This window comes from Leguminivora glycinivorella, chromosome 1 (genome assembly GCF_023078275.1).
Source record: "Leguminivora glycinivorella isolate SPB_JAAS2020 chromosome 1, LegGlyc_1.1, whole genome shotgun sequence".
NCBI classification, from domain to species: Eukaryota; Metazoa; Arthropoda; class Insecta; order Lepidoptera; family Tortricidae; genus Leguminivora; species Leguminivora glycinivorella.
In genome coordinates, this window is record NC_062971.1 from 29,541,216 (window position 1) to 29,558,388 (window position 17,173).

Consider the following 17,173-nt stretch of genomic DNA (forward strand, 5'->3'; position numbering starts at 1 on the left):
AAGATAACACTCCCGTGCAAAAAAAGAGACACGGCGATGTTTATAGTTACTCGCCCAGCGGTGAGTATCAATATCGCCGTGTCTCTTTTATTTGCACGGGGGTATCTTTTGTTCGTTTTTATAGCTCATAGCTTACTAGCTCGCGGTGGGACATAACTCGGGCAAAAAAGCATTTTTGACTGAAGTTTACTATGCATTCTAGTCTTGTCATACTAAATGAAAATCATCATCATTCTCTTGCCCTTATCCCAGTCACGTGGAGTCGGTGCAGCATGTCTTCCTCTTCCATACATTTCTATCACTATTCATACTAAATGACAAATATTAGTAAAAAAAGAAAAAAACTTTGCAAAAACCTCTTACTCAAAAATATATGAAAAAAAAAATTTTTTTTGTATAATTTTTTGCTTATGACTTGTTAAATGCGATGTAAAAGTATTCAAAAGTAAAAAAATTACATTTTTTTCCTTTTAAATTACAAAATTCATATGATTTTTTCTGCTTGTTTTTAAATCAAAAATGCGTGGTTAAAATCTTTATTATTATTCAGGCCCACCGTGTATAAATGGGCTCCCTCCCAGACAGCCCTCAGCCGGAGTGCAACGAAACTTTTCAGAATCACGGAAGGGTGAAGGCTCCCAAACTCCCGTGAATTGTAAATGAAGTTCATGAAAGGTGTGATGACTATGGAGTACGGACCCTTACTGTGCTAAAATACAGACAGTGCCTACAATGTCCTGACAGTTAGCGCGTGAAAAATAATTTGAAACGCTTTTTTACAAGGATATTTCTTCTAGTCTGTAAAAATATTTCTAGTTGATAGAATTGTATAACCTTACCAATGATGACTAAAAAGTAAATAATTTTTAAGAAAAAAAAACCGCCTTCCTTTGGGGTTCTGGTGATAAATACTTTCAAATGTTGGATTATGTTATCAATTCGTCTGTATATTTCTTAATGTTTGTTATTCGATATCTCCGTCATTTCTGAACCAATTTTGAAATTTGGATGATTCTGAAGTACCTACTTACAGATGAGAATGATTATCAGAACGGAACTCTAACCAGGGGCGGCTCACTCTTCATCGGCAGTTCCACTGCACCAAATGTCACTGTTCTGGACGTAAGTGCATGCTGTTCTTATAAAAATACCAAAGTCACTATAAGTGTACCGTTCAGATTTGAGGAGTTCCATTCTGACCATCATTAGGAGTTCCACTGCACCAAATGACAGTGTTCTGTACGTAAATGCATGCTGTTCCTTTAAAAACATAAAAATCACCATATGTATGCCTTTCAGATTTCAGGATTCCCTCGATTTCTCCAGGATCCCACCACCAGAACTGGGTTCTGAGAAAAATGGGACCAATCTGTATGCATATACATTAAAAAAAAAATTTTCAAAATCGGTCCAGTAACGACGAAGATATCGAGGAACAAACATAAAAAAAACATACAGACGAATTGAGAACCCCTTCCGTTGAGATTTGGAAGGCGGTTAAAAAATCTTAGAGTAGTTGCAGAACGGACTTAGCGCGATTTTCAAGGGAGGACCCTTGAAAATCGTACAAAACCTGTGGAGAAAAGTTCTAAGTACAAAACCAATATGATTGTCACTTGGTCGGCACAATACGATACGTAAATGCTGACGATACCAGGTTTTCAACCGACGAAAGTATTGTAGATTCATTACCAACTGAGCGTCCGAGATTGTACAAGTTAGACCCCACATGGAATACTGCTGTCACCTTTAGGCAGCAGCACCTGGATACCAGCTTGGACCCTTTGACTCGATCCAGAGACGCGCTGTACGAATTGTTGACGATCCCAAACTCACAGGCGGTATTGAACCCTTAAGTCTAAGGAGAGACTTCGCCTCCTTATGTGTTCTATCGCCTGTACAACGGGTTGTGTTCTGAAAAACTGTTTGACATGATGCCAACGGCTACTTTTCATCATTGCACCGCTCACCATCGGCACCACAGGGCGCTCATTCACACACCTTGCAATTTAAATGGTCGCGCACCGTGCGTTTTCAGAGGAATTTCCTCCCACGAACGCTCCGGCTGTGGAATGAGGTATTCCAGATGAACTAAATACAGTATGGGGTTCTTCAAAAAAGGAGTGTACAAGTTTCTAAAGGGTTGGCAACGCGTATGTGACACCCCTTGAGTTGCAGGCGTCCATAGGTTACGGTGACCGCTTTCCATCAGGCGGGCCGTATACCTGTTTGCCACCGACGTGGTATAAAAAAAATAATACAAATTCAATTAATATTGGGCCGATGCATAGTAATTAGCATCTTTTTGACGTCTTAAAGTATAAAAATATGAAAGTTGAAAATGTTGAAATCCTTACCTATTTAGTCTGCGGTAGCTCCGTCAGTAAGTGTGTGTGGGGGCGGCACGTTTCTTTCTCTCCATTCAGCGCTACGTGTCAAGAGCCTAATAAGGGCTGAATTATTTACGGGCCGATAGCAAGTTTTAAGTGTCGGAGCGGAATATGCCCGAAATAATGAGGGAGATGCTGAACAGGTTCGTACAGGTGGAAACATTTCTCATACCTACTGTGTTTATAGAATTATATATAGTAACATTACGAGTACGTTTATTGCTCGTATAAACCTACTTAAGACAATTTTCAGTTGATATTCTCAGTAGTTGAGGTAAAATTGAGTCTACTTGAATATAGGACGCCTAAAATTCTTCTATGAAAGTTTCGTCATCAGTGTAGAAATACTTAAGTAATATAAATGGCATGAACCGAACATTAATATCGTAAGGTACGCAGGCCAAATCTCGACTCCGGGGCAATTGTAACTGAACCAATTTTTCCATTGTTACACTATGATGTTGATGAGTTCTTTATGTATCCGCTGAACACGCCTACCATATATAACCGGTGAACACTCTAATTAATAATGCAAACGTTGTGAAACATGGACAAGATGGACCAGTTACATTTGCCCTCCGCTGAACACGCCTACCATATATAACCGGTGAACACTCTAATTAATAATGCAAACGTTATGAAACATGGAAAAGATGGACCAGTTACATTTGCTCCCCAGTCGAGATTTGCGCCGCTGTACCTTATCTATTAAATCAAAAAATTCACAAATACGTTTGAAGCTGGTCATTGCTTATGTTGTATTGTTTTTACTGGACCCAGTCTTTATTTTAGGTTTTACTATAGGATTTAGAAAACACGTAATTTTTCCTCAGTCACAAAATGTTTCGAAGCTTTGTAATATATAAATTCATTCATGCGATGTAATCCGTTTCCAACTCGTATCGCGCTGATTTTGTTCATTCCCTTTATACCAAGACAAACATTTACTCACAAACTCATTTCTATACCAGTCACATCGACTCAAAACTAATGCAAAACTCTTGATCATTCCAAATACAAAGCACGAAAACTTTACTTAATTGCCGCAAAGTCGTGTCTGCGCAACATTCGTTATCAAGTGTACCGTTCCAAATTTAGTGGCAGCTAGCTTTTGCACCGAAGCCTGCGTGAACGTTTTGGAACGCTCCCCACGTACCTGTAGAAGGACGTAAGTTAAAGGCCCGCTTTTAAAGTTACGGCGTTTTGAACTTGGCAGAGGATTAAGCGCTTTATTCTGTGATTGCCTATATGTGGAGTGGTTTATAAGTATACAAAATGCGAAGCTTGTTACGGGCGTTAGGTATGGGATTGCTTTGCTCGTGAATTTTAGGTTTAAATAAAGACATTCCATACGTCCCTACTATTTCTGAGGTTAGTACGTACGAGTAGGTACCTACATACATATATTCTACATTTCTACACTTCCATGGCTCCAATATGATTCCGTGGATACCTGCATTCAGCCTAATTTAGAAGGAGCGAGAACTTGCATGCAATTTTCATTTAACACATCGCTTAGTTAGACGGCTACTTACCGCGAGTTTGACATTGACATATCGCTAACATGGACCACCGCCAACTCTGTTAGCAAACTCGTAGCAGCAAATAGAATCAGTTACCTTTAGAAAGTCAGTTAATACTGTACGATTTAAGCGCTGACTGTGTCTTTGTAGTTAATTGAGAAAAATCGAATTAATTATATGTATAATTTTATACCTATCTTAACGCTCACGTTATTATAAATAAGGTAAAATAAAATAATTTTGAAGTATTATCCAACTCGCCTGATAATTCAGAAGTATTTCGTCTACTACGTCACTTAACACCAGGCGATCCATCTCTTCTTTGGCCGTATATCTCATAAAAAGACGGTAGTCCCTAAACATACAGAACCCGGTTAATCAAATTGAAAATACGTTTCCAATCGCGGAAACTCGTTTCGAATCGGAAACGTAACGCTGATGGAATATAAGAAGTAAGCACGGTACCCGTAAGAATTTGTGCCGATCTCAAGCACTACATTCTCGCTGCGTTCTAAAAGATAATTTAAATAAATGTACAAGCTCGTCCGTTCAAGAAGCACTGGTAGCCTAGCGGTAAGAGTAATGAGAAACCGGACAGATCCCAATAAGGCCTAGTTACCCTTGGGCTTGGAAGGTCAGATGGCAGTCCCTTTCGTAAAACTAGTGTCTACGCCAAATATTGGGATAAGTTGTCGGACTGCAGGTTCCCAATGTTCCCATGAGCCGTGGAGAATGCCGAAATAACGCAATGCCGGGATAACGCAAGGAGGATGATGATAGAAGCTCGTCATTATAGTAAGTGAAAATATATAACATTTCTCATATAGTCATGCTTCAAGATAAGGTGGCCATTAAACGCAATAGAATCCGAGGCGCGCGAGCTCGTCTAGAGTTCGCAGGCGTGGAGCGGCTTGCTCTCTTTGACGATGTGAGGCTCTCATTTAGACGGTGCATACGGAGCGACTGCACTGTCGATACACGCCGATGTCGTTATTCTATCTGATAACTGTTTCTATATTAATATTTTATTTATTGAAACTTCTATCTTCATCTTTACCGCGTACCATAATTATTATAATTCAGTTTCAATATGTGTCTGCGAGGTTACGGATCACACAGCCACTGACATTTAAATTATGTGCCCGTTGGGTCGTTTTCGGCATCCTCAAATCTTGCTCATACTTATTCACTAAAATTAGTAAGACTTTGAGCCCCTGGGAGAACAATTATAAGAATATCAAAACGGTAGGTACCGTTCTCAGGTGGCATTGCTTTAATTTTATTATAATACAGCGTGTATGGGTGTAGTGTAGTGTTTTCTGCGGACGACCGAATGGAAAGCACCTTTTAAACAAAAAAAAAATTAATCACGTTCTGCTGCCTCGATCGCGTTTTATGCGATCAACGCAGTTTAACGTTGTTTTATAACAACAGCGTTCCGAAACCCGTGACGTTTCTAGCCGTGTTCTTCTTCAGTGTGTTTTCCCTCACAGCCGAAGCAGGCGCCTATTGCAACGTGATTGAATCCAAATTGGAAACCGGATGAACCCCCTCATTCCAAATTGGTTTATGCCCTTAAAAGTCCTCGTGTGTGCCTGGAATTGTTCTACGTTGTTGGAAATAAATTTCGATAAGAGGAAACATAATTTAGGCGTTTATTTTCGTAAATGTAACAAAATATAAATATGAGTTAATTGACTTGTCTTACTAGGATGTTCCATTTTCGCATCAGGTGATTTACTTAGTTATTTGTGAATTTTCATAAAAGACACAGTCATGAAGTATGAAGTATAGTGAAACACTTATAGAGCAAGAGCTGAGAGCCGCTAGACGTTCCTAATTTTATTAATAATAAAAAGAATGAAACTTTGGTATAATGTGGAGTAGAGTTAATCTAGACGTTGTTTGTAGTTCGTCACGACAGGCATTTTTTGATACAAGGCTTTTTTTTTTAATACTAATTTTCCTTTAATTCTCAAAGCAGATTTTTATATAAGTATGTGTTAGAAAATACTCTTAGGTATTGAAAATCATAATTTCCCCCCGAAACATACTAACTTAAGTTAAGGATATTATTCATTTTGAATAAATGTTTCAAATTGTACAGTTAATTTAAAACGCTTATTCAACAAATCCAGAGCCGTTTCTGAAATAAGCACTGCAATTAATTTATATGACACGCTTCAAGTATTCCCGGGAAACAGTTTTACAAAACAGTTTAGGCTTTTTTGCCAAAAGTTAGACACTGTTTTACTTTAAAACATGTTTCACTTGATAACACGATGTTTTCATTATATTTTGTAAGATAAATATCAGTTGTGCCCGTGTGGTGACGGGTTAAGAATTTCACCACCCCTTTCTTCCCGTGGGTGTCGTAGAAGGCGACTGTGGGATATGGGTTAAATTGTGGCGTAGGCGAGAGGCTGGCAACCTGTCACTGTAATGTCACAGTTTCGTTTTCTTTCAATCCCTTATTTGCCACGAGTGCTCTGCCTACCCCTTCATGGGATACAGGCGTGATTGTAAATATGTATGTATGTAAATATCAGTTTAAATTACCCTTCATGGGATACAGGCGTGATTGTAAATATGTATGTATGTAAATATCAGTTTAAATTAAGGAATTTATATTAAATACAGTGGAGGTTGATGTATTGCTGTTGCTTTTTTTTTATTTATTTAATTTCAGACTTACATTTTTAATTTCAACACCCTTGGGATCGATTTTTGAATTTCGAACGCACGAATTCGCCGTTCGAAAGTATGTGGATATAATGAGGTCAACGACGTAATGCTATTTTAGTCTTGAAAAGAATAAAATTGGACGGCTAGTAATTTTAAAACTAGTGGTAATGACAACTCGTTTTCGATTCTGTAAGTATAATATAAATCGCTAGTAGTAGAGATATTATTGAACGATTTTCACGAAATCGAATGGCCGAGATTCATAAATTTTATCGGCCCCCAAGTTTATACGACTTACAGTACTATGTCGCACAAATGTAACATTCTTAAGCCATTTAAATTGTTGTTAACAGATTCCGGTTTTTTAAATGGTGTTCTGAATTACGAATACAACATTCGCAACTTTAATTTTATGTTTCCAATACAAGTGTCAAGTAGTAGTCGTACTAATATGAATATCTTACTTTGTAGCAGATAGGGAAGGAGTAAGAGTACAATCTGAGTACCTACCTATATAAAGTATTAAGGAAGCCAAGTGAACGTAACAAAGTACACTGAAACACTTAATTCTAGCTACACCGATACGGGTTTAAGAGATTTTGGCCAAACGCCAAAAATACGCTGGAAAATAAAGGCTAAACACTGTGAAATAATTAGTTCCCGAACGTAGGAAGCTTTGCCAATTTCGGACAGAATAAACTTTTTGTACCTTTTAAACTGTTAGTTTCGGAGTCATTTAAACAACTAGGTAATTCCCAGCGGATTAAAAACGAACCTAGGTAGTATAGACGTTTACCAAAACGACGATATCCGTTTTGTTCCATACTGAATGATTATTCATTTTTATTTGTTGCATGAAATAAGTATTGTTATCTTAGGATACTTAAGGTGAGTAAATACGTTTATTTACGCACGTAAGTAACACTTATACGTAAAGGTCCTTAAATAAGAGAGGAAAATATGTTGCCTAGAGGCAAAGACAACAAAAACAGTGCAATAAATATTACTCCTCTGAATAAAGAACCTACAATGGACACTTCGTGGAAGTTTATTAGACGCCGAGGGTGGCGTGGGTTGACAAAACTATTTGATACGTACTCAACTCTGTGTAAATTATTGAGATACACCCCGACACGATACGACGCTAGCGCTAAACGCCCAGCCGGCAGAGTTTCTGATTCATGAAGAGGTTGCTCCTTTATTCTTCATGGGCTATACATTAGCTTTGTTTGACAATTTTGACACAAGGACTTAGCTAAAATGGCAATCGTTGTCGCTAGACGCCGATCGAAACGCAGTCTGACTCTGTCGCGCCAATACGGAAGAGTAACCGCCTGGCCACGTACGATAACGATATTATTATCAAGCGTTTGTGCATTTGGTATATTCGGTAGGCCATGACGAAATACCTATCACGGTAATTAAAGAAAATATAGACCTGCTAGCTGTGCCTTTCGCAAACTTCTTTATCGAATGTTATGAACAAAGTGTGTTCCCAGATCAGTCCAGTTCCCAGATCAGCACAATGTCCCTTGAAAAATCCAAATTAATCTATCAAACCAGAAATAATCGCAGCCGTAAAGTGGATTTTCCGAAAATGTAAACAAAAAGTCTCGAAAGTGGCTTAAGAGTGGTTAGGCAGTTTAATTAAAATGTGTATTGACGAGCATACCGCAGCTGTCTAAGCCAGCGACTATGGCTACTTTCTTCGATGTACCTATTGATATAATAATGGTGATTTCGGATTCGGTCCATAAATACTAGCACTAGCATGGATAAATGCTGCAAAAAAATCATTTATCCTGCTATTATCGAATCCCGGTAAGGGCATTTATTTATGTGATGAGCACAGATTTTTGTTCCTGATGTTCATTATGTGTAATGCCCGGGCAAAATTCATCTATTCGATGTGTTATTATTACTTTGCCCAACAGAGGATGGGCATTATGTATAATGCCCGGGCAATTTAATTAATTGAATAGTTATTATCAAACTGCCCACTCACAATGGGCATTATTCATAATGCCCGGGCATTATGTATAGTGCCCGATTTATCACTTGGTCCATAACATATATATGTATGTATTTATCTATTTAAGTATGTATATCGTCGCTTAGCACCCATAGTACAAGCTTTGCTTAGTAGAGTTAGTTTGGGGCTAAGTTAATCTGTGTAAGGAGGTGTCCCCAATATTTATTTATTGATTTATTTATTTAATAAAGCCCGTCTTCTCTTCCTCCGACCGAGTCCTCATTGCCAACCAAGGCCGAGATTGAGAGATGAGACAACTTTATAACACAAGAAATAATGATTTGAGAGCATAATGCTATCAACCCCTCCCGGCTTCGCACGGGGAGGAATTATCCCAAGTGTTGTGGTATAGGAAGTTTTCCTTAGAAGATTGTATAAATATGCCGATGCTGTGCCCATCTTGGACTTTTTAGGCCTATGAAAGAAGGATAAATTCACTATACATTGTGTTGTTAAATATGAAACGGTTTTCGATAAAAGTTTTTAGCACCGTGTTTTTTTTCCGACTTGGCTAGCAATATCGTCATACATACTTATTTATATGGTACAGTCACGGAATTAATTATTGATCCACTTCTAGCTCATTTATACTGGAACGTATTAACTATGGTTAACTCTGAAATGACCAGTATAAATTGAGCTAGAATTGGATCGGATTCCATACGTCGGTGACCGTACCACAAAGTCTTATTCTTTACGAAGATTTGGGTGCCTATATAATTATAAATGTTCATTCTATTCATAATGCATAAAAATCCATTTAATAGTTTTTAGTTTGTCACGATCATAAAAAAAAAAACATACAATCACACAGACAGACGCGACGGGGACTTTATTTTTAAAGTGTTAATGGTTTTTGTTCTGAGTTCCTGTGATGTAAAATAGGTACAATGTTTTACTTTAGGTACCTAGTTAAAAAATTCCAATTCGATCATCATCGTCAATTTCCCATAATTCCTTTTTATCTTTTGATGAGTTGAACCTTACCTTTGATCAGTTAGAGTATCAAATGTAACATTTACCTTTAAAAAGACATTCGTGTGTACTTTACCGCCCTCGTAAACTGCACAAAGTTTACAGCTAAGCTACAGGACACATTGTGTTTACATTGTGAACACTATCTATAATCTATAATAGCCTCTGCCTTATGAGAATATAGCGGAAACCGCTACGAATTTTTAGTGTTTTTAGTATATGTAGTAATGGGTCTCCGAAACGTCTTCAAAATCACTCTCACCACATTGCATATTGCACCCAAAACCCAAACTATGTAGACGTGTAGGGTATGACATAAAAACTTTAAATATTCTTTGATTCAGTGGTAGAAAAAATAACTGTTACATTTTTGGTGCTAGCACTAAGTAATCAGTAGGAAGTCGTTTGCGGATGTGGTTCACTTTTTCCATACTTATGAACGTCATTTTCTGTGACGTTGTTATCGCTCTTGAGTAACTTCAAAAACTTATCTCTGAAGTAGTACAAAGGGAGCAAAATGATTATATTTACGGTGAATGTTGATGCTGAACTAAGCGAAAGATTATCTGGCTGGAAGAAAAGTCCCCGTTCCGATAGGTCATTTAAAATAGTATTTTATGCAACAGGCGTTTAAAGGAGGTCAAAAAAGACGAGTGGCGTGGGTAACAATTTGAGGCGAATCCGAAAATTGTTAATAAAGATGCCACGAGCATTTGTTGGCTCAGTTAAACACCGTCGCATATAATACTTTTTCTACGACTATGCACTTAATTTTTAATACTTTTCTAGAATAATTTTTGTGAAATTCACACTGTTTTTTATATTTTGACAAGGTCTGTCAGCGCAGCTACCCAAAGCCATCCCGCGCACGTGCGCAGTACCGTTATAACAACGCGTTGCCATGGTTACAGAGCCAAACAATTCGTTTCCAATTTTTTCGTTACTGCGCGCATGCGCGGAAAGCCGGCGGACGCTGACTTTGGGGAATAGACTTTTATGTAGGGTTTTATTTATTTATTCTTTATTGCACATAAAAAAATAAGTACAAATGGTGGACATAATGCCTTAAGGCATTCTCTACCAGTCAACCACTGGGTTAAAAAGAAACATTTGGTACGTGCAGGCATCGTGACAGAAAACAGTAATCAGATATCACTTTCTATTCTACTATTTACAAATTAAAACTATTATCATTAAATACTATAATGAGGGGATGAACTTACACATATACTCTATAAGATATACTTACATAAACAGCTACTTATATACATAATACCCACATGTACCTACAACGAAACGTTAATCACGAGCTAGTGAAGTGCTTACGAACCATGCGTTTGAAAATAAATTTACTTGGAGCTTTTCTAATATTTAGTGGAAGGCCGTTCCACAGGCGTATTGCCTGGACTGTAAAAGGGTTGGTCATGAAACCGGTGCGATGAGGCGGAATGGAAAGCTTGAGGCTGCAGGAGGTACGGAGAACACACCCGGGGCGAGCAGAAACAAACTTGAACTTGGACTTGAGATATTCCGGTGTATTCGGTTCAAAAAGGACAGAGTAAAGGGAAGTTAACAATCTCAATGACCTACGCTCTCGGATGGTTAGCCAATTAAGTCGCTTACGATAAGCTGATACGTGGTCGTATTTCCGAAGGCCAAATATGAACCTAATACAATTGTTAAGCAATCTGTCCAGTTTGTTGAGTGTGGTTTGCACAACGTTGGAGTAGCACACATCAGCATAATCAATTACCGGAAGTACGAGACCTTGAACGAGAAGGGTTTTTGTGCTTACTGGCAGGAAGTTTTTGAACCTGTAAAGTGATCTTAGCGTGTTCGTCACTCTGCGACATACATCAGACACCTGGGGTTCCCACGTAAGACCACTGTCTATAATTAGACCAAGTTTTTTTACTTTGGATGATAGCGGTATCACGACATCCTCAAACATGATTGGTGCGATACTTTTTAAATCCATCAACGCAAGAATTCGTGGACTCCCAACTACGATCGCTTGACATTTAGTTGGGTTAACGACGATCCCAAAAGAACGTGACCATGCAGAAAGACGTATTGAATTATTATTTATGATAGAGACTGCATGATCCACATCTTTAACGTTCGCTTGTGTGTATAACTGTAGATCATCAGCATAAAGGTGGTACGAGCAGGTAGTTTTAGGGGTAATCATATTGATGAAAATTGAAAAAAGAAGAGGTGAAAGAATGCCGCCCTGTGGAACTCCAGCAGAGAGATCACACCAGTCAGAGGTGGTACGGTCAGCACGAACAGATTGTCGGCGATCCTGGAGATACGAAACAAACCACTGAACTGCCGACGATGACATATTTAAGTGACTAAGGCAGGCCAGCAGAAGGTCATGGTTAACCGCATTAAACGCGTTTGAGAAGTCAACAAGTACTAGCAATGTTAACTGAGAGGCCTCCATACCTTGTCTGACATCTTCGACTACTTTAAGCAGAGCGGTGCAAGTGCTGTGCCCCGGGCGAAAACCCGACTGAAAAGGAGACAGAATTTGATTGGAGTAAACATGAGATGACAACTGCTTATGGACGATAGCTTCAACTATTTTGGAAAGAAAGGGAAGAATGGAAATAGGGCGAAAATCTTTTAGAGTAATGGGGTTTGAAATTTTGTTTGAAGTTTTAAAGATCTTTGCACGACCCTGTAAATGACGAGTAACAGTTCGGGAGTAGAAAAGTAGATTTTCACTTAGAAATGGTATTTAAAAAAATACATGTCAAGAATTGGCGAGAGGTAGCGCAGGAGTCGCAGGACCGAGAAAAGTGGCGCTATCTTGTATCGGAGGTCAAGTCTCATTTTGGGGCACTGAGCCAATGGACTAAGTAAGTTGTTTTCACGGGTAAGAACGGGCCTATAACAGGTAAAATATAATACAAATATTTTACTCGTACTTATGCAATTGCTATAGATGAAAAACTATCATTGGCAACAATGTTCACCTTTTAGTTTCGGACGATAAATCGTGCTGTTCTTTTGGAAGATCACAAAAAAGAATAAGCGTCAAATGTACTATGAAGTCTGCTACCGGATAGCTCAAAAATGCCTTCCAAAATAAAAGCTTTTAACTGCAAAAGCTTTCAATAGAAAAATCAGACAATTCGCATGATATTTTTGGAAAGTACAATGTTCTTTGCATGCGGCTGATTGGCTTTCGATTCAAACCTTTAAAATTCAGTTCTGTTAGGATATGAAAATAAAACCGTATATTTTAGGCAATGTCTGTCTGGATTTTAATGTAACGTGATGCACTCTGATATTTTGTGGAAATAATCTAACTACAAAATTAAAATTTTCCCTCCGATATCGTGGACCGCTTTTAATGAAACGTGGCTAAAAACATTCCCGACTAATTCAGCTTCAAACAGAAAAAACTAAATCGAGATCGATTCATCCGTTCGGGAGGTACGATGCCACAGACACACACAGACAGACAGAGAGACACGTCAAACTTATAACACCGTCGTTTTTGTGTCGGGGAATAAAAATATAAGTACATATGTGATACTTACATTCTTTTACTTCCGGTTATAGGTTCAGGTTAGGTTACAACTGCAATTACGCACAAAAACGAATGGTTTTCAAAGTTGGTTAAGGTTCGGTTAGAATTAGAACTGCGACCTCACCCAGAAACAAAATGTCTTGCAAAGTAGGTAAGTTTAGGTTAGGTTAGGTTAGTTATGAGGACGCTGCTGTACTGAAATAATCGAATTTAAAATAGTCATATGCGTAGTTAATGTTACGCAATGCAAAATAGAACATAATTACATACACGTAATGCAATGAACTACCACGATGTACTTAAACAGGTATAAAAGTAACTTACTTATTTATCAATTAAACATCCATGAATTCATTTTACTTGCAACCATTTTTCGATGAAATGAAAATATTTGGAACGTTGTCTTTGATATAATATTTAATAAAATGTCTATCGTCATTGAAGGGTAAAACTATGGGACTGTATTTACACATTTTCCTGTGACTCATTGGTAAAGTACGTCCCTACACAAAGGACTCTGGCAATTATAAAAATACATGATACATTTTAATGGCCTCCTCCTTCATAAAACGAGGACACGCTCACTCGAGCCGTGACACAGAAAAATTAATGAACAGAAAACCCTGTCTTATTACAGTCAGCATAATAGCACATACGCATAAACATAAGCATTAGCGTACTGTAAAATCAGGAAGTGATTTTACCAAGAAGTTAAGGGAAGAACTGTAGCCTATCCAACCTAAGTGCCCTACCACCCTAAACAACCCTACACATCCCTACAGCCCTAGCCCTAACTATAAATTAATAATACATATATTTAATAAGTACAGGATATCTGCACCATGAGACCTAAGGTACAGATGGATAGGGAAGGAAATGGGTAATGGAAAGGATTTTCTCACAGCAGTTTACTGCGGTTTATAACTTCGTTACGGCAGGGTTTTATTTTCTCCTTTAAACGATTTTCATAAATTGAATATGAGCTAAGATTAGGCACTATTAGCGAATACAGCAGTGGACGCTCTATTATCTTATATGAAAATAAAATAATGTCTCAAAAGTAAAAATCAACCTATTGCCATTATTTCCTACAATAACTATTTAAATAACTTTTACATTGCCTTTTATAGTGTCCCATAATCCCATTGCCTCGTATCTTTCACTCAACTAAAAATTCACTGTACGTGTTCACGTGTAGTGAACATACCTAATGACATTAGCAGCATCAATCTGGGACAAGAAACTGCATCGGCTCCCGTGCGTGCAAAAACTACGTTTGCACTTAAAATGTGAAGAAACTGCAGCGTGGTATTATGCAAACACAGTAATCATTTTGTACAAATAGTCTGTTAAAAGTGTAAATAAATTTCTTTGATCCTGGCAGGCAAGTATGGTCGCATAGACGATAAAATATCAGGCCGTCCCCATCGCACTTACAAATAGTGCGATAGGGACGGCCTGCTATTTTATCGTCTATCGCTCGACCATAATTGCCTGCCTGGACATCGTGGCTGTATCATTTGAGTATAAGGTTTTCCTCTCACTGTTGGTAGAGGAAACTGTACTGTGTTTGCATAATACCACGCTGCAGTGTCTTCATATAGGCTAATTAAAAAAAAAAAAGTTATTTCTTTACATGTAGTTCATCTACTGCAAAGCATTTTCTATGTTCATTTACTTGCAAGGCGTTTTCTCTTTAAAGCTACGTGGTTTTATAATGAGACGAGGTGATAATTAATACTTTACCGACAATATCTACTTTGTTATGAGCACCTCTTGGTTTTATCTTTAGATAACAATTCACTTTTAATATGATAGATCAGAAATAAATTGATGTCACTGTTGTATCTTTTTGCTGCAATAAAATAGTGACTTCACCTTAGAAAAATCTAATACATCCTATAATATTGTTACATTCCTATAAAATTGCATAATTTACAAAATACCAACGATTTCGTAAAGTTGAATTATAATTTATGAGGAGCGAGGTTTAATAGTTAGTTTATTTATAAATATTTATTTTACGTTAGGTACTTTTAATTAAGTTTTCGTATTTGTCTGTATATTATTATGAATAGATTTTAGAACATCAATTCAATTTTATGAATAAATCGTGTAGCGGAACGATTCTTAATATATTTATTGTACCTACATAATTTGAAGTAACCGCGCAACAGTAGCGGCTTTATCGATAAGTATTTCCTAATTCAACCTTGTTTTGTAACTATCGATATGAATTTCTGTCGTAGGATGTTGCAATTAGAATCCATGTGATATAAAGGAGGTTTTAAACAATGTGGATACATACATAATGATAAATAATAAATATATAATTTTTAAGAAAAAAAAAACCGCCGCTTTTGGGTTTCTGGTGAAAGGTAGGTACTTGCGAATGTTGGATTATGTAGAAATGTGTAGGTAATTTTTAAAACTGCTTTTAATTTAAATCGTTGATTATTTGATGGAAACACGAATTTAATGAATATACGTATACCGTTAAGGTTTGAGGAGTTTCCTCAATTACTCATGAATCCGATATCCGATTACATAATATAAGAAATCGAGCTTGACAGAATTTGACTTGAAAACTCAATATGTAAACATAACAAAGAGAACAACCCTCCTAACAAATAAATGTCACTATTCTGAACTTAAATGCATGATGTTATTATAAAAATACGAAAGTCAATTCAGGAGGCATTTGAGGAGTTCCATTCTGATCATCACCAGAAGTTCCCCTGCACCAAATGTCACTGTTCTGAAAGTAAACGTAAGCTGTTCTTATAAAAATACCAAAGTCATTATAAGCGTACATAACAGTTTAGATTTGAGGGGTTCCGTTCTGATCTTCACCATCAGTTCCACTGCACGAAATGTCACTGTTATGGACGTAAGTGCATGCTGTACTTATAAAAATACCAAAGTCACTATAAGTGTGCCGGTCAGATTTGAGGAGTCCCGTTCTGACCATCATCAGAAGTTCCACTGCACCAAATATCACTGTTCCGTACGTAAACGCAAGCTGTTCTTATAAAAATACCAAAGTCATTATAAGCGTGCAGTTCAGATTTGAGGAGTTCCATTCTGATCTTCATCAGCAGTTCCACTGCACCAAATGTCACTATTCTGGACGTAAGTGCATGCTGTTCTTATAAAAACACAAATATCACCATATGTATGTCTTTCAGATTTGAGGAGTTCCCTCGATTTCTCCAGGATCCCATCATCAGAACTGGGTTCTGATAAAAATGGGACCAATCTGAATGCATTCGATAAAAAAAATCAAAGTCGGTCAAGTAACGACGGAGATATCGTGGAACAAACATAAAAAAAAATACAGAAAATTGAGAACCACCTTCCTTGAGATTTGGGTGCGGCGGTTAAAAATGCTTTTTCTGTAGTAGAATAGTTAATATTGTCACATAATACATACATACCTACGAATTCATAAAATTGCATTAAACATAGGTACATACGTACGTACGTACATACCTAAGTATATTTACTTACCGCGCAAAAGTAGCAGCTAAAATAATCAATATTCTCTAATTTAAACTCTTAAAACTATCGATACGTACAGCGGTGGTGAGATTTTGTGCATAATGACCTATCAATTAAGGTCACCTCATTTTGGAACCAGCAGCTTTGCAAACACGTATCTTCAGTTAAACTCACTTGCAAACACGTATCTTCAGTTAAAAAGATGCTTAACACCATCTTGTTTTCTAAATGCTTGTCATTGTTTGTTTTCCAACATTTTCCTTAAATCAATTTATTTATTTACTTATCATTAGCCAATATTTCTAATTTCCTGCGGCCTTATTGGCAAAACATCTAATTTCTTGAACGTAATATGAATATTGGGTAGATACTGCGGACCAATGGATATATATTTATCAGAACCTGCTTATCAGATTGCTGTTGTTATTCAAGTTATGTATATATACAGTATAGACAGTATGTATAGTTAACTAGATTTTTCCCGCGGCTTCGCTCGCGTTAAATTTGAAAATTGCGGAATGCG